The sequence below is a fragment of the Lithobates pipiens genome, unplaced genomic scaffold (genome assembly GCF_037356315.1).
Source record: "Lithobates pipiens isolate NorthernLeopardFrog02 unplaced genomic scaffold, aLitPip1_a1.2 Scaffold_19, whole genome shotgun sequence".
Classification (NCBI taxonomy): Eukaryota; Metazoa; Chordata; class Amphibia; order Anura; family Ranidae; genus Lithobates; species Lithobates pipiens.
In genome coordinates this window covers 452520469-452534495 of record NW_027507764.1, presented here as the reverse complement: position 1 = coordinate 452534495, position 14027 = coordinate 452520469, and the positions used below count along the sequence as shown (strand labels likewise).

The following is a 14027-nucleotide window of genomic DNA, read 5'->3' as shown; positions in this document are numbered from 1 at the left end:
GAGCCTGACCCTTAATGTTGCAGAGGGTGAAATGCTGGTCCAGACGTACTGGGGGGGGGGGGGGGTTAGCCCTGCTTCTCGTACCAAGCAAAGTACGCTTTCTACGTACGGTGATAGACCTTGTGAGAAGTAGACTTTGTACCTTTCTGCATTGGGAGAATAACAGACAGGGAGGTGTTTCTCCCTCAGGACCTGGGCTTCAACAACTATGTCGTTATAGCCAGCGACTATAAAGCAGGATTGGAAATTGGGTCCATGAGACAGAAGATCTGGATGAACTGAAGAGCCCACAAGGTGTGTGCCAGGTGTCTTACCATGTGAGTCAAATCCACTTGGGCTAATCTAGAGCTATGAGGATCATCGGCATGCCCTCCATCTCGTTCCTGCAAAGAAATAAGGCTAGGAAGGAATTTCAGGAAGGAAAAGCACAGATCAGGATGTACTGATCCCACAGAGTCTATAAAGCATCCATTGCTTCTGCTGGAGGACCCTGTACCTGGAGAGGAACCTACCCAGGTCTTTACCTGGAGAGGAACCTGCCCAGTTTTTCTTGAACCTGAAAGCCAAGAGGTCTGGTGTAGAAATCACTCCCCTGGATGCAAGAGCTGCTGGCTGAGGAAGTCTGCCTGTCAATTGTCTAAACCTAAGATGTAAATGGTGGACAATGCTGTAGCGTAAAGTTCTGCCCAGGACAGGGTCCACTTCATCTAGTTGCAGCAAGACTTCTGATCTCTTCCTGATGGCTAATATATGCCACTGTTGTGGTGTTGTTTGGCTGGATTAAATGGGGACCATCCAGCCAGGAGGTCATGTTTCAAGGACAACCAAAATCACCTGAAGTACCAGAATATTGATCTGGGGATAAGACTCCTCCAACGTCCTAATTCCCTGCATCAACAGGGTGCCAGGGTTTCCCCAGCCCGACAGGATGGTATCCTGCATAAGGACCTTTTAGAAGACATGAAGTAAGGCCTTCCCCAGCTCCACAGCCAGATTCTTGAGCCATCAAGTCTGGGACAACCTGGTCTTCAGTGCCAGACAAATCAGTCTGTCCAAGGACTACAATGATTTGTCCCACAACAGCAAGTTGTGTCAAAAATCTGTAGTGACACTAGGCAAATGGGACTGTCTCAAAGAAAGCTATCCTCAACCACAGAACTTTCATGCAAAAGCGAAGAGTGGGGTGAATCCTAGACTGATGAGTAGTTTCCGCCCGGCGCCGTAGTATGTATTACTACGGCCGGGCGGTTTGATTGACATCTGACTCAGGTGTCACTTCCTGTCTTCTCTCTCCCATTGCACCCGAGAGAGAAAACAGGAAGTATGAGGAGTGGAGCACACCGCAGGAGAGGAGCGGAGAACACAGTCATCAAGGTAAGTGCCGATGCTGTGCTCCCATGGAGAAGGGGGTGGGGGGGGTATCTGTAACATTTTTTAAAGCTGCTGGATTTTTTGTGGTTTTATTTCTCTCTGAGCGATTGAGCATGCCCCTGCCTGTCTGGAGAGAACACAGAGAGAGCTCTGCTGTTCTGATCTGCAGCTTTCCTGGGCAGCTGTAACTTTGCTTGTTCCCTCCCGCACTAACTTTGGACATAACAGCAAATAGAAGAGCCCTGCCAGTGAGTACACTTGATATCACATGGCTCCAGCCTGTCCCTGACAAAACTCTAGCCCTGTAGCTGCAAAGCAGATGCCTCTGATCCTTCCCATGCGCTCCCCCCTCCTCTCCATGTGCTTGATAATGGAGGTAAAGTCCTCTCCAGCCAGCTACTGTCTCTGATGTTCTTCCAACCACTGCACAGTGCCTCTTTGATCCTCCCCCCTGCTCTCCCCTTCCTCTACTTGGGCTTGATAACAGAGGTCACTATAATGGCTCCTTTTCAGCCTCACAGACTGCACACCTCCTGTCCCTGCTTTCTCTGCATGCCTGGTTGCTGTGAATCTCCCTGAGATCCCTCAAACACCAGAGTAGAAGAGGGGCACATTTAGGCCCGGTTCACACTGCTGCGATGTCAGACATCACATGCGATTCGCACCGAACTGCTGTGCAAATCTCATGTGATGTCTGTGTGATGCAAATGGCTGAAATTGAATTCGGACCAAACTCACGCAGGACCCATTTTTTGGTCCGCACCAGAATCGGATCACATGAGTGTTCACACCCATGTGATCTGATTCCTGTCCAAATTCACAGTTCGCACTGCGATATGCAAACTTTACTGGAGGATTCATTAACATTGTATTGACCCCCCCAGCAGTTTGCAAAGGGCAGTGTGAATTGCCTGTAAGTTGTATGCGATGCAGGAACCCATACTGGATTTGCAGGGTTCCCGCATCGCTGCAATGTGAACCAAGCCTAAGATTACCTGTCTTGCTCAGCAGTAGCCTGGCCTGTCATCACAAATTCTGCCCCTGCTACCTGCAATTTCTGCGGGGAAGCATGCAGTGAGTACTTCTGGCTCCCTTGGCAGCCTGGCCAACCACAACTCACAAATGGTTGTCAGTAAAACACTTTGGGGGAAAAAAAATGTCTGATTCTGAACTGTGCATGCGTAGTGGTGGCTGCACAGCAGTGAAGCTGGAGTTGATTCTTATTGCACTAGTTCACCTAATAAGTTATTAACTTTCTGGGACTCAGTTTATTTATACTTGGCACAGAAGCACTTTGTTGGAATCTGTTTATTACACTTTAGTGTGGATTTCTCACAGAATCGGTTCAATTTATGTTTTATGAAGCCAGTTGGAATATTTATATTTATTTGGAATACACACGAGTACTTTATTTTTTTGTTTAATAGCGTTATAATAATGTGAAACAATTTGCACTGTAGCACTTTGATAATTTGATAATTTATATATGAATTTTGAAGTTATTGCACTAGAGCACTTTTATTGAGTGCAGTATGTAGCTTTTTGGTGTATAATTCAGCCTTGTGTCCAGCAGCATTTTCCTGTAATAGAAGATATATTTGTAGCAACTTTCAAACAATGAAATGTCTATTAATATCTCAAAGGTAAAGCTGCACTATTATAACAATTTAGGTATTGAGGTTTGGATTACCTCAGATGCCCTTTGGTGACAATGATCGGTTTAATTAATAAACACTTGGTAAAATTGATGGTGTAATTGACAATGTAATAATAGAAATAATGTGCTTCAATCATCCTGACACCACAGCAACCATGGTGCTGGGATGATTGAAGTGCTAACATCAGGTGTTTGGAGTATCTTTATCTGCTGATTGTTAAACTTTCTAGAATACACATTTCTATTGTTGTGTAGGATCTGGGCCTACTGTCCCTCCCTCTAAGACGCTAACCACACCACCTTAGAGCCACACCTGCTATCTCGCTGAAACCACGCCCATTTTAACCAAGTGGGAGGGGTCAAAAAGGAAGGGCGGGGTCTGGCGCCCCCCCATCCTAAAACTTCACCAGCCGCCACTGCCTCTGATGTGGCCCTCGACCTCCTGCTCTAAGATGAGAGGTTGGCAAGCCCAGATCACGGGTTTCCGACCAGCCATCCCAGAGCAGCAGTTTTGTGAATGAAGCCGTTGGAAGTGGAAGCAAGTGGCTGCAGAGCAACATAAGCCAATGCTTACTGTATAGTGCCTGCTCCTGTCACAGGCGGAGTGATATCAAATGCACTCCACCTAGGACAGCAACAGCCAGCGATACCAGAATAGAAGACGGTTATTAAAGGTAAGTTTACTACTAAATTCACAGTATATATAAATAGATCTGTTTTGCAGTGGTTACTGGGCTGCTTTCAAACTGATCCGCAGGTGCAGTGCAGCTGTGGGTTACCTGCATTGAGCCGTAGACTTCTGTTATTACCTGCGGGTTTGTTGTGCCTTCAGAAAATGCGCCACACCTGCAGGATATAACAGAAGTTTACGGCAAAGTGCAACTAACCAGCAGAAAATCCACAGGTTCACTGCGCTGCACCTGCGGTCAGCGCATCAGTGTGAAAGCAGCCTTAGGATTGGTCTGACCCATCGGACTTACTATTCACCTCTATGGAGCAGCAGATGTAAATGGACTTGTGTCTGTTTACACTCGCCTACCTTAAAAAAATTGAAAGGGATCGACCCCTTCCCTCTGGGCGAATCGGATTGGATCAGAGGTCCCATAGAGTAGAGTGGGCTGTGTCCGTGGACATGGACCTGTCATCCTCCCACTCCGCTCATTGTGGCCCGCATCCAGTTACCAATTTGCTTAAGTGGCCCTCGCTCTTTATAAGGTTGGGCACCCAGATCTACAGGATGATAAACCATTTCATAAAAACTGAAATAGATGAAAATTAAAAGCTGCTAAAAATGAGGTGAGAGATAAGCACATTGGGATGGCTGGTGCAGAAAGGGCATTAGTAGAGGCTTCTATATATTATAAAAGTGAAATAGCCTTTAAAGACACGTTGGAAGGTAATTGGCTCCTGTCTAAACTGACCCAGCTATGTGTGTGGGACATTAGTAAGCACCTTTAGGACTGGAACCGATGTGAACAAGAAAATTACTTAGAACCCCCAAACATTCTAAATTTTTATTTCTAACACCCCACTAGAGAATAGAATGGCGGTCGTTGCAATACTTTCTGTCACACCATATTTGCGCAGCAGTATTAGGCCCCTTTCACACTACCGATCCGTTCAGGTCCACCTGTCAGTTTTTCAGGCGTACCTGAATGGATGCTCCATAGAGCTCTATGGAGCGTTGGATGTCAGCGGTGACATGTCCGCTGACATCCAACCCGCTCCGATCCGAAAAAGTGTGACGGAGGAAAAAGCAATTTTTCCATCCGTCATCGTATTGGGTGACAACGGACACTGTGGTCCGTCATCATCCGATCTCCCATAGGGTAGAGCGGCGCTGTGACAGGTCCATCCCTGCGCAGTGTGCAGAGACAGACCTGTCATCTTCCTGCTCAGCGGAGATCGCTCAGGCAATCCCCGCTGAGCAAGCGGATATCCACAGGGCGGATCAGCACTGATCCGCCCGTGTGAAAGGACCCTTACAAGCACATTTTTTTTGGAATGAATACACTTTTTTGAATTAAAAAATAAGACATCAGTAAAGTTAGCCCAATTTTTTTTATGTTGTGAAAGAAAATGTTATGCCGAGTAAATTGATACCCAACATGTCACGCTTCCAAATTGCGCCCGCTTGTGGAATGGGGACAAATTTTTACCCTTAAAAATCTCATTGGCGACGTTTAAAAAAAATTCTACAGGTTGCATGTTTTGAGTTACAGAGGAGGTCTAGGGCTAGAATTATTGCTCTTGCTCTACCGATCATGGCGATACCTAACATATGTGGTTTGAACACCGTTTTCATATGCGTATGCGTTCGCTCCTGCGCACGAACTCGGCAGGACGGGGCGCATTTAACCACTTACAGACCGCCCGCCGCAGTTTTACGTCGGCTGTTTGAAGGAGGATATTGTTATGGCGGTATCCCCTTCTTTGCATTTTAGTCTAAATATGAGATCTGCGGACTTTTTGACCACAGATCTCAACCTGTCATGCTTTTTTCTATTACAAGGGATGTTTACATTCCTTATAATAGGAATAAAAGTGACTTTTTTTTTTAAACAGTGTAGAAATAAAAGGTAAAATAAATAATAATAATAAAAAAAATCTTTTTTAAACACCCCCCTTCCCACCGAGCTCGTGTGCAGAAGCGAACCCATACATGAGTAGCGCCCGCATATGAAAACGGTGTTCAAATCACACATGTGAGGTATCACTGTGATCGGTAGAGCGAGAGCAATAATTCTAGCCCTAGACCTCCTCTGTAAACATGCAACCTTTAGAATTTTTTCTAAACGTCGCCTATGGAGATTTTTAAGGGTAAAAGTTTGTCGTCATTCCACGAGCGGGTGCAATTTTGAAGCGTGACTTGTTGGGTATCAATTTACTCGTAACATTATCTTTCACAATATGAAAAAAATTGGGCTAATTTTACTGCGGTCTTATTTTTTTATTCAAAAAAGTGAATTTTTTCCAAAAACAGTGTTGTAAGACTGCTGCGCAAATACGATGTGAAAAAAAGTATTGCAATGACCGCCATTTTATTCTCTCGGGTGTTAGAACCCACAAACATTATATATTGTTTTTTTTCTACGTAATTTTCTAGCAAAAAACAAACAAACAGTTTTGAACATGTAAATAGCAAAATCTCAAAATGAAGCTGGTCCTTAAGTGGCTAAAATATTTTTTTTTTCTTATTTATTTTACCTTTTATTTTTTATTTCAACCAGTTTCCCGACCGTCGGCAGAATGGCACGGGCAGGCATATTGGCGTATAGGTACGTCCATTTTTAAATGCCGCCCTGCCATCGCTCGCTCGCGTGCCGGTCAGGACCCCCGTGAGTCCTGTCGCGGGTCCCGCGGACCCGATCGCCGTGGTCATACCCGCGATCGTCTCACTGGGCGGCTGAACTGGGAGAAGCCGTTGTAAACAACATCTCCCCGTTCTGCCTAGCAACAAGTGATGCTGATCTCTGCTCCATGTGATTAGAGCAGAGATCAGTGTTCACTAACACAAAGCCCAGCCCCCCACAGTAAGTTAACACGCCCCTAGGAACACTTAACCCCTACACAGCCACCCCCTGGTTAACCCCTTCACTGCCAGTGTCATTTACACAGGATTCAATGCATTTGTATAGCATTGATTGCTGTATAAACGACAATGGTCCCAAAAATGTGTCAAAAATTTCTGGTGTGTCCGCCACAATGTCGCAGTCACAATAAAAATCACTGATCGCTGCCATTACTAGTAAAAAAGAAATTATTAATAAAAATGCCATAAAACTATCCCCTATTTTGTAAACACTATAACTTTTGCGCAAACCAATCAATAATCGCTTATTGCGTTTTTTTTACCAAAAATATGTAGAATACATATCGGGCCTAAACTGACGGAAAAAAAATGCTTTTTTATATATTTTCGGGGATATTTATTATAACAAAAAGTAAAAAATTTGGCGTTTTTTTTTCAAAATTGTCACTCTATTTTTGTTTATAGCGCAAAAAATAAAAACCGCAGGCGTGATCAAATACCACCAAAACAAAGCTCTATTTGTGGGGGAAAAAAGGACTTCAAGTTTGTTTGGGAGCCACGTCGCATGACCACACAATGGTCAGTTAAAGCGATGCAGTGCCGAATCACAAAAAGTGGTCTGGTCTTAAGCCAGCAAAATGGTCCGGTCTTAAAGTGGTAAAAAAAAAAAAAAAAAAAAAAATCGCTCACTTTTATTCCTATTACAAGGAATGTAAACATCCCTTGTAATAGAAAAAAAGAATGACAGGACCTCTTAAATATGAAATCTGGGGTCAAAAAGAGCACAGATCTACACTGAAATGCAATAATAATTTAAAAAAAGGCAGTTTAAGAGCTATGGGTTTTAACGTCGCTTCTGCCCCGCAATGATATGGAGACGGGTGGGGGCCATCTTCCCCTCAGTCATCTCCATGCCAAGGAAGACACAACATTCCATCGCCTCCGCCGCTGCCGACGGCTCCGGTAAGCAGCAGAGGTCACCGGAGCGCGGCGGGGGGTATCCGCCACAGACACCACTTTAATCTGAAAGAGGACCACTGGCCAAAGAAAAGAATACGGGGGTTATGGCAGCTAGCTTCTGCCATAACAACGATATTCCTCTTCAAAGTCAGGACGTATATCGATGTGCAGTGGTCCATAAGTGGTTAAAAGTCTCCTATGGGAAATGAGACAAAAGACTTTCAACAATCTGTCCAACACAGTATCTCAAAGGTGCAGGCAGGAGTTCTAAATGTTTTCTGACCAAGGAATCAACTGCCATTGTGACCAGATTCCTTCTAATAACCTTAGACCAATCAGTAAGGGTTTTACAGATCAAGGTCACAGCTAAAAAAAAGGTTAAAGTGCAGGACCTGTCAGAGAGAGAGGGCCTACAGCCATTTATCAGTAGGGTCCTTAACCACTTCCCACCCGCCGTATGTCATATGACATCCTTGACTTTGAGTGGGTGTATCTAAATGATGCCTGCAGCTACAGGCATCATTTAGATATCGGCTTTTTCAGCCGGCGACTCCCTACACCATAAGAATGATCATAGTGGCTGTTCCACCACTTGATCGTTCTTACGGGCAGTGAGAGGGGACGCCCCCCCTCCCACTGCCCTCTGGTGCATCTACCAACTCACCAAATCCATTAGTGAGTCGGACACAGGATCCACCGGCCCCAGATGGTGACCATTGACATTTCCAGCAGACCAGATGGTCGCCGGAGTCTCTATGGTCTTTCGGAGGACGGGCGTGATGTTATGACGTCACGCCCAGCATCTGCATTCAAACAAACAGAGCCACCTTGGCTGGGAGATCGTTTTATTTTTTATTTCAGGCTTCCCAGCCTAGAGGTGAGATGTGGAGTCTTATTAACCCCATATCTCACTGTAAAGAGGACCGATCATGCCATATTCCTATTACAAGGGATGTTTACATTCCTTGTAATAGGAATAAAAGTGATAAATAAAATTATATATTTTTGAAAGTGTCAAACAAAAAAAAAAAGTAAAATTAACAATTAAAAAAAAAAAAAAAAAATCGCCCTTTCCCTGTGTGCTCACACGCAGAAGTGAATGCATATGTAAGTCCCGCACACATATGAAAACGGTGTTCAAACCACACGTGAGGTATCGCCGTGAATGTTAGAGCAAGTAATAATTCTAGCCTTAGACCTCCTCTGTAACTCAAAACATGTAACCAGTAAACATTTTTAAATCTTCGCCTATGGGGATTTTTAAGTACAGAAGTTTTGCGCCATTCCACAAGCGTGTGCAATTTTGAAGCGTGACATGTTGTTAGGTATCTATTTACTTGGCGTGACTTCATCTTTCACATTATGCAAAAAATAGGGTAACTTTACTGTTTGTTTTTTTTAAAGCACAAAACTGTTCTTTTCCAATGAAAACTTGTTTGAAAAATTGCTGCGCAAATACCGTGCGGGATAAAAAGTTGCAACAACTGCCATTGTATTCTCTAGGGTCTTTGCTAAAAAAAAAACATATATAATGTTTGGGGGTTCTATGCAATTTTCTAGCAAAAAATATTATGATTTTTACATATAGTAGAGAAATGTCAGAATTGGCCTGGGTGGCAAGTGGTTAAAGACAGGTGATTTCCTCCACTGGGATGGTAGATGCTTTAAGGCAGAATAATGGCAGATCCACAGAGGGGGTGACCATGTTTTGACAAAGTCCTCCTTTAAAAAGGTACAGAACTGTTAGGCAGTTGGGAGAGATACCAGCAATTTTTCAGGATGTTTCCAGTTTTTATAAAGGCAGAATGAGAACACTGGATGTACTGGGAAGGTCTTGGTCGTCTTTGGGGCTCTAAAGAATCTTAGACTGGGGGGAGCAGCACTTGTGGAGGCAACAGGCTGATCCTCTACTTTTAAAGTGGTGCATACAGCATCAATAACAGTTGACGTTTGGGAGTGATAGCAGAAGACCTTGACTCCTCAGAGGTAGGTACGTCCATCAGGGACTGGAGAGACTCATCAGAGAGAGAGAGTTTCAATTAGTAATGGCTCAAAGGCCTCTAAAGCAGATGAAATGGAGAGTCTGTGGAAGGCAGCAATGAAGTGTGCTTCAGTGAGAGTCTATGCCCGTAATGGTCACTAAAGCAGATCAGATGGATCAGATGGAGAATCTGAGAATCTACAGTGCCTTGCGAAAGTATTCGGCCCCCTTGAACTTTTCAACCTTTTGCCACATTTCAGGCTTCAAACATAAAGATATAAAATTTTTATTTTTTGTGAAGAATCACCAACAAGTGGGACACAATTGTGAAGTGGAACGAAATCTATTGGATTTTTGAAACTTTTTTAACTAATAAAAAAATGAAAAGTGGGGCGTGCAAAATTATTCGGCCCCCTTGCGTTAATACTTTGTAGAGCCACCTTTTGCTGCGATTACAGCTGCAAGTGGCTTGGGGTATGTCTCTATCAGTTTTGCACATCGAGAGACTGAAATTCTTGCCCATTCTTCCATGCAAAACAGCTTGAGCTCAGTGAGGTTGGATGGAGAGCGTTTATGAACAGCAGTTTTTAGCTCTTTCCACAGATTCTCGATTGGATTCAGGTCTGGACTTTGACTTGGCCATTCTAACACCTGGATACGTTTATTTGTGAACCATTCCTTTGTAGATTTTGCTGTATGTTTGGGATCATTGTCTTGTTGGAAGATAAATCTCTGTCCCAGTTTCAGGTCTTTTGCAGACTCCTACAGGTTTTCATCCAGAATGGTCCTGTATTTGGCTGCATCCATCTTCCCCTCAATTTTAACCATCTTCCCTGTCCCTGCTGAAGAAAAGCAGGCCCAAACCATGATGCTGCCACCACCATGTTTGACAGTGGTGATGGTGTGTTGAGGGTGATGAGCTGTGTTGCTTTTACGCCAAACATATCGTTTTGCATTGTGGGCAAAAAGTTCGATTTTGGTTTCATCTGACCAGAGCACCTTCTTCCACATGTTTGGTGTGTCTCCCAGGTGGCTTGTGGCAAACTTTAGACGAGACTTTTTATGGATATCTTTGAGAAATGGCTTTCTTCTTGCCACTCTTCCATAAAGGCCAGATTTGTGCAGTGTACAACTGATTGTTGTCCTATGGACAGATTCTCCCACCTCAGCTGTAGTTCTCTGCAGTTCATCCAGAGTGATCATGGGCCTCTTGGCTGCATCTCTGATCAGTCTTCTCCTTGTCTGAGCTGAAAGTTTAGAGGGACGGCCAGGTCTTGGTAGATTTGCAGTGGTCGGATACTCCTTCCATTTCAAAATGATCGCTTGCACAGTGCTCCTTGGGATGTTTAAAGCTTGGGAAATCTTTTTGTATCCAAATCCAGCTTTAAACTTCTCCACAACAGTATTACGGACCTGCCTGGTGTGTTCCTTGGTCTTCATGATGCTCTCTGCGCTTTCAACAGAACCCTGAGACTATCACAGAGTAGGTGCATTTATACAGAGACTTGATTACACACAGGTGGATTCTATTTATCACCATCAGTCATTTAGGACAACATTGGATCATTCAGAGATCCTCGCTGAACTTCTGGAGTGAGTTTGCTGCACTGAAAGTAAAGGGGCCGAATAATTTTGCACGCACCACTTTTCAGTTTTTTATTTGCTAAAAAAGTTTAAAATATCCAATAGATTTCGTTCCACTTCACAATTGTGTCCCACTTGCTGGTGATTCTTCACAAAAAATTAAAATTTTATATCTTTATGTTTGAAGCCTGAAATGTGGCAAAAGGTTGAAAAGTTCAAGGGGGCCGAATACTTTCGCAAGGCACTGTAAGTTGAGTTGGTTGTGGCCAGTCAGAGTCACAAACACAGATTCCAGCAGAGGACAAATGTTGGTCATATTAGTAGGTACGCTGCAAGGAGCACACGAGTCTCTAGAGGAGTGTGAGCTTTAGGCACATGTTATAGCAAGACTGGCCACCCCCCCATATCTAGAACTGGATACATTGCACCTGCAAGATGGGAAAGCAACATAGCTCAAGGTACAAGGCAAAACCTCAGGTATTTACAAACCAAACCACTGGATGCAGGTGTAAGGCTAGTCGGCCAGAGATGATCAAAGCACTAATTTGGGCAGCAGTAATGGACCAAGGATCAGAGTTCCACAGGGCTCATTCAAGCAGGAACAGCGGCAGGAAAATGCCAACTCAATCCTGAATGGTGGAAAAGAGAGCGTGCGTGACACTTCACCTCTCTTAAAAGACATCAGTGCACAATTTCTAAACCTTAATCCCTTTCGTGGTAAAATTGGTAGGAAGCTGAAAGTCTGAAGGCTCTCAGCAGTCTAAATAACAAGGTAGCTCCCAATGCTTAGACCAAATGGCCTACTTACAAAGTGGAGATGAAGAATTGGGAGCCTGGTCCCCAACCAGGCTACCACAAAGAACATGAGGGCAATTTGGACTATCACAGTACGGTAAGACAAGTATAGATGTGTAACTTTTTAGCTCCCCCGAGTCACCACGGGGGACCCCCCCCTTTGGTGGTTATATCTTGCGATCAGGGCCTGTCGGGACACGGGTAAGCACTTCCTCTCCCCTTATGTACTAAATACTTTGTTTAAATTTCGTGTCATATTAAAAGTTTTATTACTGTTCATGCCTTAGGGCAGTTACACTGTTCTTTGATCATCTGTTAATTCATTCCAGATACCATCCTGAAGAAGCGGCCACTGTCCGTGAAACTAGTTGAGTTGTTTTTTGTGATGAATTGTCCCACTGTGATCCCCCCATTCTGGGATTAAGTGTTTTGGTGACATATATGAATTGTTGTCATGTTTTTATTTGTAATTGACAATTATGTTTGTATTAATAAAACCATTTTTATATCTTTTACAATTGTATACTTGTTACACATCTACAGTGCCTTGCGAAAGTATTCGGCCCCCTTGAACTTTTCAACCTTTTGCCACATTTCAGGCTTCAAACATAAAGATATAAAATTTTAATTTTTTGTGACGAATCACTAACAAGTGGGACACAATTGTGAAGTGGAATGAAATCTATTGGATAATTTAAACTTTTTTTGCAAAAAAAACTGAAAAGTGGTGAGTGCAAAATTATTCGGCCCCTTTACTTTCAGTGCAGCAAACTCACTCCAGAAGTTCAGCGAGGATCTCTGAATGATCCAATGTTGTCCTAAATGACTGATGGTGATAAATATAATCCACCTGTGTGTAATCGAGTCTCTGTATAAATGCACCTGCTCTGTGATAGTCTCAGGGTTCCGTTGAAAGCGCAGAGAGCATCATGAAGACCAAGGAACACACCAGGCAGGTCCGTAATACTGTTGTGGAGAAGTTTAAAGCCGGATTTGGATACAAAAAGATTTCCCAAGCTTTAAACATCCCAAGGAGCACTGTGCAAGCGATCATTTTGAAATGGAAGGAGTATCAGACCACTGCAAATCTACCAAGACCTGGCCGTCCCTCTAAACTTTCAGCTCAGACAAGGAGAAGACTGATCAGAGATGCAGCCAAGAGGCCCATGATCACTCTGGATAAACTGCAGAGAACTACAGCTGAGGTGGGAGAGTCTGTCCATAGGACAACAATCAGTCATACACTGCACAAATCTGGCCTTTATGGAAGAGTGGCAAGAAGAAAGCCATTTCTCAAAGATATCCATAAAAAGTCTCGTCTAAAGTTTGCCACAAGCCACCTGGGAGACACACCAAACATGTGGAAGAAGGTGCTCTGGTCAGATGAAACCAAAATCGAACTTTTTGCCCACAATGCAAAACGATATGTTTGGCGTAAAAGCAACACAGCTCATCACCCTCAACACACCATCCCCACTGTCAAACATGGTGGTGGCAGCATCATGGTTTGGGCCTGCTTTTCTTCAGCAGGGACAGGGAAGATGGTTAAAATTGAGGGGAAGATGGATGCAGTCAAATACAGGACCATTCTGGATGAAAACCTGTTGGAGTCTGCAAAAGACCTGAAACTGGGACGGAGATTTATCTTCCAACAAGACAATGATCCCAAACATACAGCAAAATCTACAAAGGAATGGTTCACAAATAAACGTATCCAGGTGTTAGAATGGCCAAGTCAAAGTCCAGACCTGAATCCAATCGAGAATCTGTGGAAAGAGCTGAAAACTGCTGTTCACAAACGCTCTCCATCCAACCTCACTGAGCTCGAGCTGTTTTGCAAGGAAGAATTTCAGTCTCTCGATGTGCAAAACTGATAGAGACATACCCCAAGCGACTTGCAGCTGTAATCGCAGCAAAAGGTGGCTCTACAAAGTATTAACGCAAGGGGGCCGAATAATTTTGCACGCCCCACTTTTAATTTTTTTATTTGCTAAAAAAGTTTAAATTATCCAATAGATTTCGTTCCACTTCACAATTGTGTCCCACTTGTTGGTGATTCTTCACAAAAAATTAAAATTTTATATCTTTATGTTTGAAGCCTGAAATCTGGCAAAAGTTTGAAAAGTTCAAGGGGGCCGAATACTTTC

General features: G+C 43.7%; 1 protein-coding gene across 3 annotated transcripts in view; it reads right to left on the bottom strand.

Annotated features, from left to right (window-relative positions):
- UBXN2B (UBX domain protein 2B) overlaps positions 1 to 14027 on the bottom strand; it is a 71708-nt gene that overhangs the window by 16590 nt on the left and 41091 nt on the right. The window lies entirely within an intron of this gene.